The 21315-nt window shown below is 41.2% G+C and overlaps 2 pseudogenes; both read left to right on the forward strand.

The window, feature by feature from the left end:
* Positions 1-1132: 1132 nt before the first annotated feature.
* On the forward strand, positions 1133-3047 carry LOC133755309 (la-related protein 4B-like; annotated as a pseudogene).
* A 5329-nt stretch (positions 3048-8376) lies between these two features.
* Positions 8377-20050, forward strand: LOC133755164 (NIF3-like protein 1; annotated as a pseudogene).
* The last annotated feature ends 1265 nt before the right edge of the window (positions 20051-21315 follow it).

Raw genomic sequence — 21315 nt, forward strand, 5'->3', positions numbered from 1 at the left:
CATCCCATGTCAGAGAGCCTGGGAAAAGTCCCAGCTCTGCTTCTGACTCCAGCTTCATGTTGGTGTGCATTCTGAGAGAAAGTGATGAGGGTTAAAGGAATTGAGTCTGTGCCACCCTTGTAGAGACCCAGATTGTGTTTCAGGTTTCTGGTTTCAACTTGGTCCTGCCCCAGTTGTGGCATAAAGTTGGGGAGTGAACCAACAGATTTGAGATACACCCCATTTCTACTTTTCAAGTACAAAAATAAAATAATTATTTTTAAAGAACAACAGGGTTTTCAAAACCTTTAAAATAGAAAGATCAAGCTGTTTCCAAACTATCAGAAATATATTCCCAAAAAAGAAATGCATTGTGAATGTTATTCTATTTTTTGTGCAGTCTTCACACAAACATGTAGATGCTTAGAAGGGGACAAATTTTACAACTTCGGCCAATAAGAATTGGGTAAGGTTTAGCTTTCATAGTATTTGTTGCTGTCCCTGCTTTACTAACATGATATGGATATTGTCATCTTACAAATTGGTCATTTTAAGAGTAGTTAATTTTGAAATTATTTCAAACTTACAGAAATACCATGAGTGAGTCCTATTCATTGAGAATGCCCAGTTATTATCCTTTTAGCACTTTTGCCTCTGACCCACCTTAAGCTGGGTCCCTCCAGTGTTCCTTTCTGAGAAAATGTGGGCCCTGTATTATCAGAAGCACGGTGGTTTGATGCTGGACTCTGCTCAGTCTCCCATCTATGCTATGATGGATGCTATCAACTTGGTATTTAGTGAATTTCTGCCAGATTGATTCACATACAACCTTTTAAGGATTTTTTAAGTGTGTTCTTATGCGAAGGGAAGGAGTGTTGGAGATCCAGAGTCTCAAGGTTGAGACATTTTCGGCCCGAAAGGGGAAGAATCCGCTTCCGCCACTGCACCCGGCCCATGCCGGCCCTTGCTCCCTGCGTCCAGCCTGGTGCTGCAGTGCCGCCTCTTCCTAGTCTCCCTCCTCAGCTCTCCCTCCATGTCGCGTGGTCGCCGGGCACCGGGGCTGCAGCAAGGAGTCCCCCAGAGGCCAGTTGGGCAAGGCGGGCAGAGCTAGCAGCATCCTGAAGTTTACATTAAACTTCTCCTAGTGGAACCCATGACTTCTGGTCAGGACGCTAAAGTTGTGGCTGAACTGCAGGCACAGTGAGGTCAAGAGGGCAAGGGCAGCTCTCATCTGATGAATGGTCCTATATCTCAAACCACTTCTCAAACAAGTTCCATCCCAGCTTTGAGTCAGGTACCGACAACTAAGGTTTCTGAGCTAAACCCTAATGCGAAAGTGTGGGGGACTTATGTTACATTTGGAAGCAAGTAGTGTAGCTGTCGGTTTGAGTGCTGCATGGGAGGAGACAGCTGGGCATGGTGCAGACTGCAGCCTGCAGGGATTGGATGTCAATGGTGATGGTGACAAAGTTATGAGAATGAAGCATTACCAGATTTACCTGAGTCAAAACAGACATGAATGCTTTGGCTCTGGATCATGCAGAATACAAATCTCTACCTGAAAATAGTGAAACAGGAGGAAATGCATCTCAACCAGAAAGCCAGGAAGATTCTCAAGAAGTACTTAAAAAAATTGGAATTCTGTTTATCTAGGGAGACTCTTGCTAGTGCCATCTATCTTACATCACAGATGGATAGTGATCAGTATGCTCTAATTACAATGGTAGCTAACCTTGACCATATCAAGAAACTCAGTACTAGTGTGGCTTTGATTGTTGAAGTGCTAAGGTGGATGAGAAGGCAGAAAAAGTAAGGCCAAATCAAAATCATTGCATAGTAATATTGCGAGAAATATCTGAATCTACCCCTGTGGAAGAAGTAGAAGCACTATTTAAAGGAAATAACTTACTGAAATTTATAAACTGTGAATTTGCCCATAATGATAATTGATTTATTACATTTGAAGCAGAAGTTGATGCATAACAGGCTTACAAATACCTGCGAAAAGTCAAAACTTTTCAAGGAAAACCAATTAAAGTGCAGCTAAAAGAAAAGGAAATAGCTATAATCCCATTTTTGCCAAAGAATGGATTTAGGTCTCTCTACATGAACCTTTATACATAGCAGTGTTACACACCATTTATTTACCTCCAGTATACAGTCCCCAACAAGAGTTTCCTCTGTACAGCCTGACTGCTCCCAGACATTGTCATTAATGCATAGCTATTTCAATCCAACCTTGGTAACTATTTCCAAATACTGGAATTATACATGGGTTTACATCTCCAACCTTCAAGCCTGCAGCCTCTCCTCTGACTTCACTCATACAGTATCCTCCCAGAAGCAGGAAAAATTCCTTTGGCTATAAGAAGAAAAGGGAGGAAAAGTTTATAAGCAGCCAAACTCAGTCTCCAACACGACCAAAGCCTCCATCACAAACTTTGAACTGGGGATGTCCAACTTCCCCCCATTACCTGGAGCTGAGGCAATTTGAAGACAGAGGACTTGTTTGAAAACGGGCTATCTAGCTTGATAATAGGATTATCAAAGGAAAGGAGCCCCCATGCAGATGCAAGTAGGAACACTATTCCTGTAGTGGTCCCCAGAGAGCCCTCACTGCTGGCTTCTTGTGCTGTATCAGCAATGTATGAATGATCCCCATCCCTAGCTCATTTACCTGAGGATCCCAAGGTGGCAGAAAAGCAGAGGGAAACCCTCAGTGTGGACAGACTCCCTTCTGTCCTTACTACAACTGTGTGTAAATCAGAGCAGGTGCATGGAGCTGCCACAGAATTGCAAAAGCACAGATTTGTCAGAGAACGAGTAGAGAGCCACCTTCTTCTCCACTGCAACCCTCAAAAGAACAAAAGTCAAATGATGGCAGTTGTAGGAAGGAGGAGAAGAAGCTTTCTGCACCTGTGTGGAAATAGAGGGAGCCCCCTGTCCTCAAGTCCATTCCCAGAGTCCCCAAAGACCAGGGGAAGCAGCCTGGGCACTGGCCCTCACCACCAGCTGTTGGAAAGTGTCTTCACAGAGGACAGAACACTACCCCCAAGTCTCATCAGTAAAAATTCTATGTCTGGGAGGGGTTGCAAAGAGCTGCGTTAGCCACAAATGAAACACTTTTCCCACTCAGTATGAGGATGAGTGGCTGGTTGGGCAGTTGCAGTATCTGTGAGCCCCATGGAATGCCTGCAAGTTATTTTTTCTTCTGTGAGTCAGATTCTCCCCCTCTAAAAAAACTATTTTTCTGGATTTAATTAATATAAACCTTATTTTTCATTGGTGCTTAACTGGAGGTGATGTGTAAGTCTGATTTTTTAGGATAGAAAATGCATTTATCCCAACAGATTGGAGTTTTCTGTTAAGCCTCTGTGTGGTTCTGAATGCAAGCTATATATAGTGAATTTTTCTAAATTAAGGGAACTATACTACTTTATTTTTTTAAATTATATTGATCTACAAGTGCGTATCTCAGATGCCCCAGCAGATGGATGAGGGCTGTCAAGGGTGGCCTTAGCCTCAAGGTGGAAGGGGGTTGGCAGTGTCAGGTCACTGACACACTGGCATGGGAGCTGTGCTTTCATCTAAACTGTTAACAAATAATTCTAGCATTTAAAAATACATATAAATGTACATATAGGCCTTTTTTGATCCAGTGGGCAGAAATAATCTGCAGAGAACACCCTAGAGAAACCTGAAAGCTTTGAGTTTTGACATCCTGTCAGCAAGTAGCCAGCTTCTCCCCTCAATTGCAAGTGGCTATTACCTAAAATCAATTCAAAACATGTGAATAGAACCTAAATGAAAATATACTTTTTTGGCCACTGACATGCTGCCAGTATGTTGTATCATGAAATGGTTTGGATCCCTGTGAGCTGGCTGCTCTGGCTCTTGGCCTAGTGCACCTGCTCCATGCACATTTCTGTCCATGTTCCCCCAACCCCCAGGCACTCTTTCAGAAGAGTTCTCATCTTAACTCCATGACAATGTCTTCCTGAACCTCTGCATCAGCACATGGATTTAAAAGTTATGAGTGAGAGTAGTGTTTGTAGTTTTATTCCCCTCTTTGGCTGGTGGAGGACAAAAATTGTTGCTCTTTTTACCTCCAAGATGAGGGTCTCATTGATTCACTTCTAGAAGTGTTGTACTTCTGAACAAGGAAGCACTAAAGTTATCAAGTTTATAATAAATTTAAATATAAATTATTTTGTCTTAAAATGCCTAAAATTATTCTCTTTATTTATTTGACAGATAGAGTTATATAGTGAAAGAGAGAGACAGAGAGAAATGTCTTCCTTCCATTGGTTCATCCCCCAAATGGCCACCATGACCAGAGCTATGCCGACCTGAAGCCAGGAGCCTGGTGCCTCCTCCTGGTCTCCAATGTGGGTGCAGGGGCCCAAGTACGTGGGCCATCCTGGGCCTTCCTGGGCCACAGCAGAGAGCTGGACTGGAAGAGGAGCAACTGGGACTAGAACCCGGCACCCATATGGGGTTCCAGCACTGCAGGTGGAGGATTAACCAAGTGAGCCACGGTGCTGGCCCCCAACATTTTTCTTTAATTATTCTAAGCAGCAGACATTAAAATATTTCCTGCTACATGTAACCATACAGTTTATTCCATAAAATGTTATTTAACAAGACTGAGGTTTTTTAAAAAAAAATATTTTCATCCAATATTTAAAGGCTTGAATTGCATTTAAACTTGAAAATGACTTTGCTTTAACTTTTGTATAAGACAGCTAAGAGTTCATGGAGACACCCCAGGTTGACATGAGTGGATCATAATTACTCAGTTACTGTGTGTGTATTTTGTCACTAGTTTTACTGAGTAAGCATACCATAGTACAAGAACTAGCAGCAGTTTTTGTAATATACCTTAAGGATCTTAAACAGGTGATCTTTTTTCTGATTGTTGAAAAATCCTGTAAATGCAAATAGTTGGTACTGTATTAGATATGTGCACTTTGGGAGTGTGCTTTGCTTGTACAGTTGTAAATAATCTGAACATATTTAAAAAAGGTTCCCTACAGAGAAAATCTGATAAAATTATTGATATATTATAAATGTTGATGTTGAGCTGGATGTAGACATACTTAATGCTGTGGTTTGAATATTATTTTAATTTGTTGAGTTTTTTTTCCCCCTCTCATACTGGTGTGTTGAACTGGCTTTGCCTATTTGCTGCAAAAGGGAAAAGGAAAGTTTTATTAAAAGCTGTGAGATGTTTTTATACTCTCTTTCAAAATATGGAAATGCATATTATTCATATTTAATGTGAAAGAGTTCTGAAGACAACGTAGTAAGCAGGAACTGGTAGGATCTTTAAGTCAAAATGGAAAATGATCTACTAATTTGAATCATATATTACTAAGTGTGATTTACCCTACCAGAGAAAACCTGCCTGGTGTCTCTCATTGTTTTCTTCAGAGAAGTAGTCATTATTCAAAGATGAAGAAATACACATATTGCTAGTAAGTTTCAAATGCCTGATTAAGGAATGGGAGAATTAATTTCTTGGTAGCTGTCAGACTGCTGGACCAAAAACTCAGAAATAATTGACCTCTTCAAACCAAACCAAGAGATGCTGTAAACACTCAAAGAATAAGTTCTGAGATCTGGGGCCCTTTGTGTCATTTCTTAGTAGCAGATGCCAGGGTGTGCTCAGCCATCCCTGTCCCCAAACACCAGTGGGTCTGTGACAGTAAGTCCTCTCTCAAACATGTGATATTTGCAGCATGATGTGTGTGATTAGAGCCAACTGTGGTTGGTTGGTTGCAAACTAAAAGGCTAGAGCTCAAGAGCAGCATGCAGGAGAGCAGTGGGCATGTGGAGTGGTGTCATCACAGAGAAGGGGCTGTGCTTGTGGGTTCTGCTGCCATCTGGAAGAGGTCAGTACACTGTAATTATCACTTAGCCAGTGACAGTCTGTTGCATCCAGAGCCGAAACCTTGCTCAGATGTGATTTTTATAGTAAAGGTGATATGCCAAATAACTTTTTAAAAAAAGATATATTTATCCAAAAGTCAGAGTAACTCAGAGAGAGGAGAGGCAGAGAGAGGTCTTTCATCTAATGGTTCACTCCCTAATTGGCCATAATGGCCAGAGCTGTGCCAATTGGAAGCCAAGAGCCAGGAGCTGAATCAAAAGTGGTGCAGCCTAGTCTTGAAGTGGCGCACATAAGTGATGCTGGCACTTCAGGCCAGGGCATTAACCCACTGCCTGATATTAAAATAGTGCACTCAGAGAATTTCTTTTTTTTTTCTTCTTCACAGTATTTTTTTTTAACTTTTATTTAATGAATATAAATTTCCAGTATACAGCTTATGGATTACAATGGCTCCCCCCCCCCCCATAACTTCCCTCCCACCCGCAACCCTCCCCTCTCCCGCTCCCTCTCCCCTTCCATTCACATCAAGATTCATTTTCAATTCTCTTTATATACAGAAGATCAATTTAGTATACATTAAGTAAAGATTTCAACAGTTTGCACCCACATAGAAACACAAAGTGAAACATACTGTTTGAGTACTAGTTATAGCATTAAATCAAAATGTACAGTACATTAAGGACAGAGATCCCACATCAGGAGCAAGCGCACAGTGGCTCCTGTTGTTGACCCAACAAATTGACACTCTAGTTTATGGCACCAGTAACCACCCTAGGCTGTCATCATGAGTTGCCAAGGCTATGGAAGCCTTCCAAGTTCCCCGACTCTGATCATATTTAGACAAGGTCATAAAAGACAGGGTGAGGATAGTAACCAATGATCCTAAGAGTGGCATTTACCAGGTCTGAACAATTATACAGCATTAAGTGGGGAAGAGGACCATCAGTACACACAGGTTGGGAGTAGAGCCATTGGTGGTAGAGTAGAGGTTATGATTACAAAGGAATGAGGCCCAAGTGCACTAGACAGGGTCTAGAACAAAGGACAGAGTCATTATTAGAGGAGCTAAGAAAGGTGCTGTCTAAGCTACAATTGAGTTTTCTGATTGAGAGGCAAATAGAACCTGATAGAAGGGGCTTGATAATAATCTGGTGGGCTTTAGGCCTTGTAAGTTAAGAGGCCCAGACCTATCTATCTCTTCACATGGGGTATATCCTAAGGGAGGTGTGAACCTCCTAGGGGAAGGCACTCTGTTGACTTTCATTACTTGGCTGGCCTGGGAGGAGAGCTGGCCAGGTCAAGGCAGGGGGCATCTCTAACAAGAAATTTACAGTTCTGCCTGCAATGTTGCTGACCCTACTTGACCATCCCCTCAGCTGCAGTGGTCACTTTGGAAGTTGGGCTGAGTGAAGGGCTTTTCAGCTTAGAGCCAATAAGATCTGTGGCTCTGACCTGGGCATCCTTCGACTCCAGGGCAGGTCCATTTCCAGTGACCCAACTCTTGGCAGAGCTGCCAGGGCTCTTCACAAGCTGACTTCTGCTGAAGCCCAGGCTTACCACATTGAAAGCCACTGCAGTGGACTGGCCTGTTGGGTCTCCTTGAGGGCAGATCACTGTACAGATCAGCCATTAATAGGCCTGCCACCCATTGCTTCTGATGCCTAGCCTTCTTTTCCTCCTGGTTTGTGTTAAAGCAGACCAGAGGATGCAAGTCAAGGGAGTGCCCGTTTCCCATCTCTAATCTTCGGTGGCCTGAACTACAAGTCTATAGTCACAGGCATGTTCTGTAGTAGTTTTTCTAAGGTAGACAATGCCCATGAGGAAAATTATATTCTCACTTTAAAACTTTCTTTCCCTTTGGTCTGAAAGGGAGGGTTTTTTTTTTCTACTTACTGTATACTTCGCTGATGGCGATGTGAATCTAGCTATGAGATTATTATTTAAGCTCTTATTTTGGCTATGCTATTACAGAAAAATGTTAGCCATCTCTTATAAGGTCTAAAGATTAAATTGTGCGTCCTACAGATTCCTTCATAATAGAATTAGTTCCCTACCTTGAAGAGAATAGAGAAATGAAAGAACAAGTTGGGCTTAGAATAGAGAAATTTTATTAAGAGTTTTATTTTAAATGGCTTTTAGATAAGATTGTCCATAAATTTAAGCTGCTAAAATCAATCAAAGATACATTTTAATTTGTGTGACCTGAATCTGTGTATCATATGTTTTAAACTTGTTGGTAGAAAGAAACTAAAAACATTTTATATGGTTGTGCTTCAGTTTACTGGTTAAACAAACTACACCATCTTAGATATTTAAGAGGTGTTTTCAAATACATGATTCTTAAAATTTATAGAAGGCATTGGACCTTCTGGTAAATGTTTTATTAAGTTCTTATCTAGGGTTGAAATGGTTTGCTAAGTATTCATGTAATATTGCTATTGTCAGCAAGCGATCTAGGACTTGCTCCCTCATTTCTCTATTCTAAGCACTCAGAGAATTTCATCATGACAGCCTCCATTTTGGACTACACCTTCAACACTGTAAGTTTCTACAGCACCAGCAGCAGTGTGGGCCATTAAGGATTCTTGCTGGAAGAGATAAGAGGAAACTTTCAGCATCAGTGATTCATGCATTAGCAAGACAGAATTTCTGCAAATAATTTAAATCCATAACCATCAGCTTTGTTCAAAACTTTGTTTTCCATAACTGTGAAAGTGAAATTAAGGGAGAGATTTGAGACAGAATTCTTAAAGATACGTGAAAGAAGGTTACTGAGTGGTACCTAACTTGGCAAACCTGCAGCAGCAGGTTTTATATAAGGAACAGATCACCCATAAACAGCTTGCTCACACCATCAGAGTGCCCAATCTTGTCTTCCTTCTCATCAGCTTCACCTCCACTATTATCAATTTTATTCCTGTTTTAGAATTTAGGCTCTCTTTAGTTCAATTTGAAGGTATAATCAGAGGATATCACTACTCTCAATCTAGGTAATACTAGCAAGCAAAAACACAGTGTCTTCAGTGTCAAACACCTTTCAGTATTATGCTAAACTCATTAAAGAACATGATACTGGCATTTTTACAATGATGAAATAATAAAAATCATTAGAGCAATTTATCAGGTTTATAGTGCACACAAAAAGAAAGTGCTGTCAGTGTGTCAAATGTAGAGCACAGTGTGCAAATTGTTGAATATTGTCAGTGAGAAGTGAAAAAATTAAGACAAATCATGCTGGGTAAAAGTATATGGGAACAAGATTTCAGCAGGCAATGTTAAGCAGAGAAGCACCACATGGAAGTATGGAATCATTGTTTATTTGTTGGATGCCCTATTCAGTGTTCACAGCTGGGAGGTAGAAATACACTTGGAGATCCAGAGGTCCCTGATCCTCTTCATGATGAGTCTTATCCAATCAAGAAAATATTCTTAGTCATTCTCACATGGAAGCAAGTGTCTTTTTGCCTTTGTCTCAGCTGTGGACTCTTTCAGTTATGCTTCTGCCAGTGCTGGACTTAAGTATCCTGCAAGTGAAGCAGATTTTCTTTCCCAGAAGAGCAGCTGGAGACAACAGTGGGGAATCAGATGTCAATGATTGTGAAAATGTAATTGACCCTACAGAGCCCTCTAGTGGTGAACAGTCACACTCAAATGATTCATGACCCATTATTATAGCCCAATGAGGACCCCAGCAACACTCAGACCTCCTAGAGTTAATTAAACCAAAGATGTTCTTCAGTTAGCACACCTTCTCTCGCTTATTATTGAGAGAGGCACTTGAGGACTTAATCTAGGAGAGCTACTTTGTCAGATGCTTTGACCCTCAAGAGGAGAGTATTTGCACACAGTAATCATAAGCCTCTCTCCCTGGTCCATGTCCCTAGATGCAATGTGCAAGCTTCATGACACAGAAAAATTAACAAAAAGGAAGAAAGAAAAAGAAAGAAAGAAAGAAAGAAAAAGAAATAGAAAGAAAGAAAAAGAGAGAAGAAAGAAAAAGAAAAGAAGGAAGGAAGGAAGAAAGGAAGGAAGGAACAAGGGAAGGAGAGAAGGAGGGAAGGAAGGAAGGAAAATTGTGTTGTGGTACAACTCATGGGTTTACTGTAAATTTAGATAAAGTGGGAAGCGGTGCGTGCCATAGTCATTAAGCCTCTGCCTGTGGCACTGGTATCCCATACAGGTGCCAGTTCATGTCTCAGCTGCTCCATTTCCAATCCAGCTCTGTGATAATGACCTGGGGAAGCAGAGGATGGTGGCCCAAGTGCTTGGACCCCTGCACCTATGTGAGAGACCCAGAAAAATCTCTGGCTCCTGGCTTTGGATTGGCCCAGCTCTGACCATTGTGGCCATTTGGGAGTGAACCAGGAAGACTTCTCTGTCTCTCTCCTGACTGTCAAATAAGTAAGTAAAAATTTAAAAAAATAGATAAGATGAAATTTATATGTGTAATTTCTGTTCTATAAAGTAAATCAGAAATTGGAGACTAAGTATATTGGTTTTCCAATGTTCTATAAATCAAAAATTTACCTCTTGTAGATTCATCCAGTAAAATTTACTTTCTCAGAGAGGAACACATTTAACAAGAGCCTTCAAAGAATTTTCTATGATGATCCAAATTCACTGTTGTCAGAAAAAAATTTGTGAATTTTAGGAAGACCTATTAGAATAAATTAGATATGCCTTCTATTCACATGACTTTGTGAGATTAAGAGAGTGCTTTGTTTCAACCTTTTTTTTTTACAGGCAGAGTTAGTTAGAGAGACAGAGAGAAAGGTCTTCCTTCCATTGGTTCACCCTCTAAATGGCCACTATGGCCAGTGTTGCACCGATCTGAAGCCAGGAGCCAGTTGCTTCCTCCTGGTCTCCCATGCGGGTGCAGGGCCCAAGGACTTGGGCCATCCTCCACTGCCTTCCTGGGCCACAGCAGAGAGCTGGACTGGAAGAGGAGCAACCGGGACGGAACCGGCACCCCAACCAGAACTAGAATGCAGAGTGCCAGGGCCGCAGGTGGAGGATTAGCCTAGTGAGCTGTGGTGCCAGCCTGTTTCAACCATTTTCTACTAGGCTGATGAATATTGTCACTTGAAATATTTTTATTTAAAACTAAATTCTAATTACCAATAATTAATCATTCAAATTAGTACATGATAATATACATTGGTTGGCGCCACAGCTCAATAGACTAATCTTCCGCCTGCGGCGCTGGCACACTGGGTTCTAGTCCTAGATGGGACACCAGATTCTGTCCCAGTCACTCCTCTTCCTGTCCAGCTCTCTACTGTGGCCTGGGAGTGCAGTGGAGAATGGCCCAATTCCTGGGGCCCTGCACCCACATGGGAGACCAGGAGAAGCACCTTGCTCCTGGCTTCAGATCAGCGAGGTGTGCGGGCTACAGTGCACCGGCCACAGCAGCCATTGGAGGGTGAACCAATGGAGAAGGAAGACCTTTCTCTCTGTCTCTCTCTCCCACTGTCCACTCTGCCTGTCAAAAAATATATACATTAATTATTTTTCTTTTAGTACATCATAATGACAAAAGTGCAGTAGTAGCACATTTATAGTCTGTTCTGGAGTCCTTATTAAAATATTTATTTGTTTTTTTCTTGAATCTGTTCTGCTTAGTTTCTTTTTTAAAAATTATTGATTTACTTATCTGAAAGTCAGACTTTCCAGAAGAGAGGGAGGGAGAAGGGGAGAGAGGGAGACAGGGAGAGTATAAAGCACTGTGTGAAGATTACTTTTACAGTTAATTCTCATATTACAACACATTAATGACAGAGGTCCTACATGGGGAGCAAGTGCACAGTGACTCCTGTTGTTGATTTAACAATTGACACTCTCATTTATGATGTCAGTGATCACCCGAGGCTCTTGTCATGAGCTGCCAAAGCTATGGAAGTCTCTTGAGTTCACAAACTCTGACCTTATTTAGACAAGGCCAAAATCAAACTGGAAGTTCTCTCCTCCCTTCAGAGAAAGGTACCTCCTTCTTTGATGGCCCCTTCTTTCCACCAGGATCTCACTCACAGAGATCTTTCATTTAGGTCATTTTTTGCCAGTGTCTTGGCTTTCCATGCCTGAGAAACTCTCATGAGCTTTTTAGCAAGATCTGAATGCCTTAAGGGCTGATTCTGAGGCCAGAGCGCTGTTTAGGGCATTTGTAATTCTATGAGTCTGCTGTGTATCCTACTTCCCATGTTGGATCATTCTCTGCTTTTTAATTCTATCAATTATTATTATCAGGCAATGATATTATTTATGTAATCTCTTTGACACTTAATCCTATCTTTATGATCAATTATGAACTTAAACTGATCACTTTGACTAGTAAGATGGCATTGGTACCTGCCAACTTAATGGGATTTGGAGTCCCATGATAAATAGCAAGAGAACAAGTTTTTCAAATGTTGTTTAGTTAAAAGCATATCCATGGGGTTTTGTATATTTTTTCTTATTTAATCTTTGAAGTACACCTCTACTTATGGATTGAATTCCTGATTCCGTGTGAGGAGAAATGTAGGTCAAAGTTTTAGTAATATAACAAAATTGCCTTGCAAAATATAACATGGCAAGAATTTGCATTCATATGTACTTCTTTTCAAAGCTCAGAATCCTAAACATGTACATCTTTAGTGGTACGTATCAGATGCAAATTTTATCTGGAGTATCATCACCTTATAGCTTATTCACACTATTGTTCTATATGACTCATTTATAGTACTGCAAGGGGATTCCCCCTCTATTGGACCCACTTCCAATAACACCAACCTCTTATTCATATTTTCCAGTTCACTGTAGTTATTCATTTAATCATACATTAAAAAAGACTCTAAATTCTCATTCACCACATCTTCTGGTTAAGGATGTGAGCTTGGTAACTCCAAACATTTGCAGATCCTGTGGCTGCTTCTGACAGAGCATATGACTAGTGTATTTATACTGGTATAACTAAACTCATCTTTACAAAATCACTTAATATGTGTATCTTTCTATATCTAAAAGTTACACAATTTTTGTCCATGAATACTTTATATCATCATGAATGGGTTGAGTATTTTCACATATTCAGATCACCATTCCCTGTTTATGTGGAATAGATAATATGACATAATGTCTCCACTGATGCCATAAGATTTATACATAGGGGCTGGCACTGTGGCATAGTGGGTAAAGCCACTGCCTGCAGTGCCAGCATCCCATATGGGAACCAGTTCAAGTCCTGGCTACTCCACTTCCAATTCATTTCAATAATAATTTTATTTTGCACATTGGAATCGAAGGGTGAACCCAATCACAACTCTCTCCATTCATCTTCTCTTCCAGTTATGATCATAAGTACATCTATATATTTCCAAGATCAAAGAAAATTAATTTTTCTCCAGTAAGGTGATTACTTAATTATTCTTAAGCTTATTTTCAGTCTTCTCTTATTTTTAATTCAACTTTCTGCAAACTCTTTGAAGTATGCTTTTTATGTTGGTTGCTAAATCTCATGGGCCTGGCACTGTGGCAAAGTGGATAAAGCCACTGCCTGCAGTGCTGGAATCCCATGTAGATGCTGGTTGAAGTCCTGCCTGCTTCACTTCCCATACAGCTTTCTGCTATGGCAGTGGAAGATGATCCTAGTCCTTGAGACGCTGCAATCACATGAGAGGCCCAGGAGAAGCTCTGGATCCTGGCTTCAGATTATCTCAGCTCTGGCTGTTTGTAGCCATTTGGGGAGTGAACCAGTGGATGGAAGACCTCTCTCATTCTCTCTCTCTCTCTCTCTCTCTCTCTCTCTCTCTCTCTCCTTCCGCCTCTCTGTAAATCTGCCTTTCAAATAAATAAATATTTAAAAAATCCTTCCCTATTCTCATTAGAAAATAGACATGAACTAAATTTAAAAAAAAAATGGGGCCGGTGCTGTGGCATAACTGGTAAGCCTGTTGCTGGCAGTGCTGGCATCCATATGGACACTGGTTCAAGTCCCAGCTGCTCCACCTCCAATTCAGCTCTCTCTATGACCTAGGAAAGCAATAGAAGATGGCCCAAGTCCTTGGGCTCCTGCACCTGCTTGGGAAACCTGGAAGAGGTTCCTGGCTCTTGACTTCAAATCAGTGCAGCTCCAGCTGTTGCAGCCAGATGGGGAGTGAACCAGTGGATAGAAGACCCCCCTCTCTCTCTGCCACTCCTTCTTTCTCTGTGTAACTCTTTCAAATAAATAAATAAATAAATCTTTAAAAATTTTAAAAATAAGGCCGGCACCGCGGCTCACTAGGCTAATCCTCCGCCTTGTGGCGCCGGCACACTGGGTTCTAGTCCCAGTCGGGGTGCCAGATTCTGTCCCGGTTGCCCCTCTTCCAGGCCAGCTCTCTGCTGTGGCCAGGGAGTGCAGTGGAGGATGGCCCAAGTGCTTGGGCCCTGCACCCCATGGGAGACCAGGAGAAGCACCTGGCTCCTGCCATTGGATCAGCGCAGTGAGCCGGCTGCAGCGCGCCAGCCATGGCAGCCATTGGAGGGTGAACCAACGGCAAAAAGGAAGACCTTTCTCTCTGTCTCTCTCTCTCACTCTCCACTCTGCCTGTCAAAAAAAATTTTAAAAATAAAAAACTTAATAGTCTCATGGTTTTCTAAAGTTCTGTGCTTTTCCTTCTCTTTTTTTAAATTAACACGATATCCTCCAGAAGCTAGTATTCTGTTTTGTTTTAAAGGTTTATTTATTTAATAGGCAGTATTACAGAGAGAGAGGAGGAGACAAGGAGAGAGAGAGAGGGAGGAAGTGGGAGAGAGAGAGAGAGACAGAGAGAGAGAATGAGAATATTCCATCCATTGGTTCACTCACCAATGGCTGCTATGTCCAGGGCTGGGTCAAGCTGAAGCCAGGAGTCAGGATCTTCATGCAATTCTCCCACATGAGTGCACGCTCTCAAGTACTTAGGGCATCTTTTGTTGCTTTTCCAGGTATATTAATACGGAGTGATCAGAAGTAAACCAAGCCAGGACTAGAATCAGTGCCCAAATAGGATGCCAGCACTCCAGGCAGCAGTTTAACCTGCTAAGCCACATGCTACCTCTCCATTTTCCTTCTCTCTTTCCTGAAGATGAGAAAATATGTATTGATCTATTTTCAGTCTTAGTCTATTTTGTATTGTTACAAAACCGGTGTACAATGTGTAATTTATAAAGAAAAAGTGTATCTTGCAGTCATATGAGAAGTCAATGATCAAGAGGCCCCATCAGGAGAGGGCCATATTCCTGTAACTTAACTTGGCAGAAGTCATTACATGGTGAGAGAGTGTAAGAGATAAAACTTATCACCTCAAGGTCCTTTTAAAATTGGTGTCAATCTATTCCTGAGGGTTGAAACTATTGTCTTGGGGATTTTTTTAAGATTTTGTTTATTTGAGAGGTAGAGCTACAGACAGAGAGAGGGAGAGACAGAGAGAAAGATCTTCCATTTGATGGTTCACTCCTCAAATGGCAACAATGGCTGGAGCTTGGCCAGTCTGAACCTGGGAGCTAGGAGCTTCCTCCAGGTCTCCTATATCAATGTAGGGGTCAAAGCACTTGGGTCATTCTCCACTGCTTTCTCAGGTGGCAGAGAGCTAGATTGGAAGAGGATCAGCCAGAACATGAACTGGTAACATATGGGATGCTAGCACCACAGGCAGAGGCTCAGCCCACAGTGCCACAGCACCAGTCCCAGGTATTAGGTTTCCAATACATCATCTGGGATGATACATGTTAAAGTCAGACCATTTTAAAAATTATATTGCATTTTTATTACTATTCAAATTTATTTGGCCTACAAGTAGAATTTTTTATTGTAGTTATTCTATTTCACAGCTATTGAAATTAAATGTCAGTTTTTAATTTTTTTTAATTTAAGGTAAACAGATTTCACATATTTCATATATACAGATTTAGGAACATAGTGATACTTCCCACCTTATCCTCTCTCCCACCCACACATTCTCATTCATCCTTTCTCTCTAATTCCCTGTCTTATTTTTCCTTAAATATCTATTCATTTTTTTATTTGAAAGGCAAAGTTACAAAGACAAAGGAAGGAAGAGACAGAGAAAGATTTTCCATCCACTGGTTTAGTCCCCACATGGCTGCGATGGCTGGAGATGGGCTGGTCCAAAGCCAGGAGCCAGGAGCTTCTTCCAAGTTTCCCATGTGGTTGCAGGGGCTCAAGCCCCTGAGTGATCTGATCTTTTCCAGACACAATAGCAGGGAGCTGTATTGGAAGTGGAGCCTCTGGGACTGAAACTGGGCACAGTTCTCCCCACTACTCCACAGTGTCAGCCCTACTTCCTACACTGATCTACTTTCAGTGGACTTTTTACTCTTAAGATTCACCCTATACTTAGTAAAGAGTACAGCACTGTTGTTCAGCAGTAGAGACAAGGGCTGTAAAAAATCATAAACTCTCAAAATGTCAATTTCACTCTTATACATTCCATTTTTTGCTGCTCTATTAGTTACCACAGATCAAGGAGAACATAAGGTGTTTGTCTTTTTGGGATTGGCTTATTTCACTAAATTTAATGGTTTTCAATTGTATTCATTTTGTTGCAAAACAAGGGATTTCATTATATTTTATAGCTGAGTAGTTGTTTATTATAAATACATATATAAGTATATATATATATATATATATATATATATATATATATATCACATTATTTTTATCCAGTCATCAGTTGATGGACATCTAGGTTGAATCCATATCTTAGCTATTGTTAATTGAGCTCAATGAACATGAGGATACAGAAAGCTCCTTCATATGCCTATTTCTTTTTTTAAGATTTAAATATTTGAAAGACAGAGTTACAGAGAGAGGTAGAGGCAGAGAGAGAGGTCTTCTACCTGCTGGTTCACTCCCCAGATGACTGCAATGGCCAGAGCTGCACTGATCTGAAGCCAGAAGCCAGGAGCTTCCTCCAGGTCTCCCATATGGTGCAGGGGCTCAAGGACTTGGGACATCTTCCACTGCTATCCCAGGCTATAGCAGAGAGCTGGATCAGAAGAGGAGCAGGCAAGACTAGAACTGGTGCCCATATGGGATGCCAGCACTTCAGGCCAGGGCATTAATCTACTGCACCACAGCGCTGGCCCCTTATATGCCTATTTCATTTCACTTAGATTAATTCCCAGGATTAAGATTGCAGAGTCATATGGTATATCTATGTTCAAGTTTCTGAGGTGTCTCCATACGTCTTCCACAATAGCTGTGCTAGTTTATTTTCCCACCAATAGTAGATTAAGATGCCTTTTCCCCACATTCTGGCCAGCATTTGTTGATTGTTGATTTCTGTATGAGAGCCACTCTGACAGGGGTGAGGTCAAACCTCACTGTGATTGTGATTTGTATTTCTCTGGTGACTAGTGATATTGAGCATTTTTCACTTGCCTGTGGTTTCTAAAATTTTCTCTTTTGATAAGTGCCTGTAGAGCAGCTCACATTGGTTGTCCAGAGAACCAGCTATATCCTGTGCCTTCTTATGCAGTCAGAGTTTCCACAGTCTCAGCACACAGGGCTCCCACTGTCAATGGGTGCAGAGGATTTGATCCACCTTGCTAGACTGTCTCATTCACAGAGAGGCAGAGACATTCCCAGAGCCTCGACAGTTTGAGCACTGAGAGATTGCGGGGACCTCAGTAATATGTGGGTGCACAGACTCTAGTCAATTTGCCCAGCCAGACTCAAAGTCAATGGGAAACATGGAGTTTTCCTTCTGTTAGAATCTCTGGATCACACACATGCACAATAGCCACCAACCAAATGCTTCCAATTCTCCCCATCAGTTGCAAGTTGCATGCATTCAAGCTGCTGCCACTGGTACTGTTAGAAGATGGCATCTTGTCTCAGCCAGGTGCTGAGCATGTGCACAAGAGCTTCTGCATCTTCTGTTTCTGTCCAAAATGGTGCACACCTTCTCTCAACTGATTATTGGGCACCATTGTTTAGTGAATGTAGTAAGAGAAACATGCCCCCCTTGTTTTTTACTGGGTCAGTGGGTACACTTTCCCCCTCAGAGCTCCAGGCCAGACTCACGTCAAAGTCTCCCTATGTCTATATCACCACTGGTATGGGTTGCTGCAGTCTGATCTCACCTTATTCTCCAAAGCCGGTGCTTTCTCCTCCTCTTGGCTGCTGGCATCCTGTTGTGTCTGTGTTCATGCTGCATGTCTGCATCTTCCACACAGATCCATGGCATTTCTCTCCTGTAGAATTTCCACCACAGTTTTCTCTAACTCTTCCTCAATAATGTGCTTCCAACATTTTTTGAAACTAGTTACCACTAGTATATGTGCTTCCCTATTCCACCATCTTGGAATCTTCCAACATGCATGCTTTTTATGGAATTTTAGGTATATAAAATCTGGAGATACTCTATTGAAAAATGGTAACATGGCATCCCAAGAGTATCCCTGTATTAAGAGGAACATAGTTAATATCATTGAATTATTTTTCAATTGTTCATTTGTTAGTGACACATGATCTTTCTTTGGAATTCTGTAATTTATTTGGATAAAAATTCTTAAAATTATGTTATCTTTACTAACTTTATTTCTTTTTACAAAATCAGTAGCAAATGAATGTCTTCATGAAACCAAGTTGTGTTTAATCTTTACCAATTAATAAATTGTGAGTGCCCTTTCAAGAATGTCTTTCCAAAAACATTGTGAGGTGGAGAGCGGCAAGATGGCGGAATAGGAAGGGAGCACACTGATAGTCCGGGAAAGGACAGCTTAATAAAAGTGGAGATACTGCAGGTTCAAGGAAGTGTAGGGGAAAAAACAGCAGAGGAAACTCTTCCAGAACTAGTGATTCACAGTGGACCTGTGTGGAGAGCGTGGGAGCCCAAGTTCGGGACACCAGCGGCAGAATCAATGCACCAGCGCTGGAACACGAGGTGAGCCGAACCTCAATAGCTTGAGACACTGGTGGGCAAGCAGAAAGAGGAGACTAGAGGGAACGAGGCTTGAAACTCCGTGGGGAAAAGTTCACCAGGCTAACTAGAAGAGAGAGAGAGAGGAAAAAAAAGTGACCAATATGGACAGGAGTTTCTCTCATCTTGCTTACTCCTGGTCCCCATGACAGTCTGGTTTATGTAATCTCTGAACTGCAATTCTTCCTGTTCCTTCATGGGTCTGAAGACTCATTTCCTCCTTGAATGACTTTGCATCCCTGTCGTCTGCTGAGAGTTGGGACAATATTGGATTGCTGGTGGAACCAAGCCCACCAAAAACTATAAATACATTCTTCCTGACCAATGACTTGACTGAGAAGGTGATGGAGGAGGCTCTGCATAAGAAGGCAGGTCTCATCTTTTCCTACCTTCCACCTATTTTCCTACACATAAAGCATATTACCTGGATGTCCTGAAAGGAGCACCTGGTGTTCTGGGCTTTGGAGATCAGAGTTGGCATCTACTCTCTTCACACAGCCTATGATGCTGCACCCCAGGGATTGAAAAAGTGGTTTTCCAAAGGGCTTAGAGCCTGCACATCGAGGCATATATATCCTTCCAAAACTCATGGCTATCCTATAGAGGGTACCACTGAGTACAATTCAACATTAAGCATACCCAAGATATGGATAAAGTTGTGTCTGCAGTGAGAGAAGTTGAAGGTGTTCCTGTCACTTCTTTTTCTGCTAGGATTGATGAAGAGAAAAATAAGGATCAGCCTGGATTGTACAGAGAAGACTTTGATACAGGTGGTGGCTCAGCTCTCTCAAAACAGATAACTTTACCAGAGAACTGAAATTCTTTCACAGCAGAAGCCTTTGCTCTACATACTGGAATGGGTCAATCATGCACCCTGGATGAATCTGTTGCCCTGGCAACCATGATTGAGTGAATCAAAAGACACCTCAAACTAATTCATATTTACTTAGCTCTTGGGGTAGGAAGGACCTTAGCATCATGAGTCAAAGCTTTGGCCCTGTGTGCTGGTTCTGAGAGCAGGGTGTGGAAGCAGACCTGTACCTCAACAGGTGGAATGTCCCATTATGATGGTCTGGATGCTACTTCCTAAGGAATAAATGCCATCCTCTGTGAACACAGTAATACTGAATGAGGCTTTCCTACTGACCTTTGTGATATTCTGGGTGCCCACTTGGAGAATAAGATCAATATTATCCTGTCAGAGATGGACAGGGATCTTCTTTGTGTGGTATAAGGCATACAGAAACATCAAGATGATACAACCTAGAGATTGCATCTCCACTCATGTGGATGTGTAACATAAGTCAGTGGAGTCGACATATCATTCTGGAAGAGTATCTTAAGATGCATGAGGATGCTTCAAAAAGTTCATGGACATGTTTATTTTGAGAAAACTGCATACATTAAAAAATTCACAAAATAAACAACTTTTAACTCCATTTTCTGCAAACCTTTTGAACTGCCCTTATATTATCTTTTCTAGTTTATCTGGTTCAACAAATGTTTTATAGTTCATAAGGAAATAACTGAACTACCATAATGAAAAACAAATATTAAGAAAGATCAACTAAAATCAGTTGACTAAAGATTCTTGGGAAGTAACCAAGTAATTCTCTCCTTAGTTTAATTATAGTTGGGATATGTTAACGTAGATGTCTCTGCCATTGGTTAGTTTTAAAATGTCCTTTAAAACTTGGAATCGAACACCTATTTTTAGGCAGTAGCCAGTTTGGGATGATATGGTCTGTCTCTGTGTCCATGTTCTGTAGATCCACCTAAATTCCAGTCTTTCACCTCAGTTTTAGAATTAACATGAGATTTATTAGGAGGAATTTTTTAAAATATGATTGGTATTCATATTACTATGTCTTTATTGCTTTTCATTTTATAAAAATAAACCAAATTATAACATTAGTCCAAGCCCTAATCCTTACCTTGGCCCTAGCCCTAGCCTTAGTCTTAGTCCTAGCCCTAACCCTAAACCTAATCCTAGATCTAAACCAATTCTGAAGCCTAATACTAGGTCTATCCCTAGACAAAGCATTAACCCTACACTTGGCCCTCATCTTAACCATAACCTTACCTTAATTCTATACTTAGCCAAAATCCTAACTGTATCCTAACATGGTGCTTTAACCCAATCTAAACTCTAATCCTATCCCTAAAGTTAGCCTTAATAACTCAAGCATTAACCTTAATCCTAATATTTGCCCCACCTCTAACCGTAACACTAATACCAAAACTTAAACCTAACCCTGCCTTAACCCTAACCCTAACCCTGGCCTAAAACCTATCCATAGTCCTAACTTTAACTATCACACTAGCTCTAACCATAGTCCTAACTCTGGCTCTAACTCTAAAATTTACCATAGAACTAAATATAACCCTAATCTTAAACTAATTTTAAATCTCACCCCAACACTAATCCTATCTTTCTGCTTTGGCCTAACCATAAAACAAACTAGCATTCAGTGTGAACTTAAACATAGTCCTGAAGCT

The sequence above is a fragment of the Lepus europaeus genome, unplaced genomic scaffold (genome assembly GCF_033115175.1).
Source record: "Lepus europaeus isolate LE1 unplaced genomic scaffold, mLepTim1.pri SCAFFOLD_3_1, whole genome shotgun sequence".
Classification (NCBI taxonomy): domain Eukaryota; kingdom Metazoa; phylum Chordata; class Mammalia; order Lagomorpha; family Leporidae; genus Lepus; species Lepus europaeus.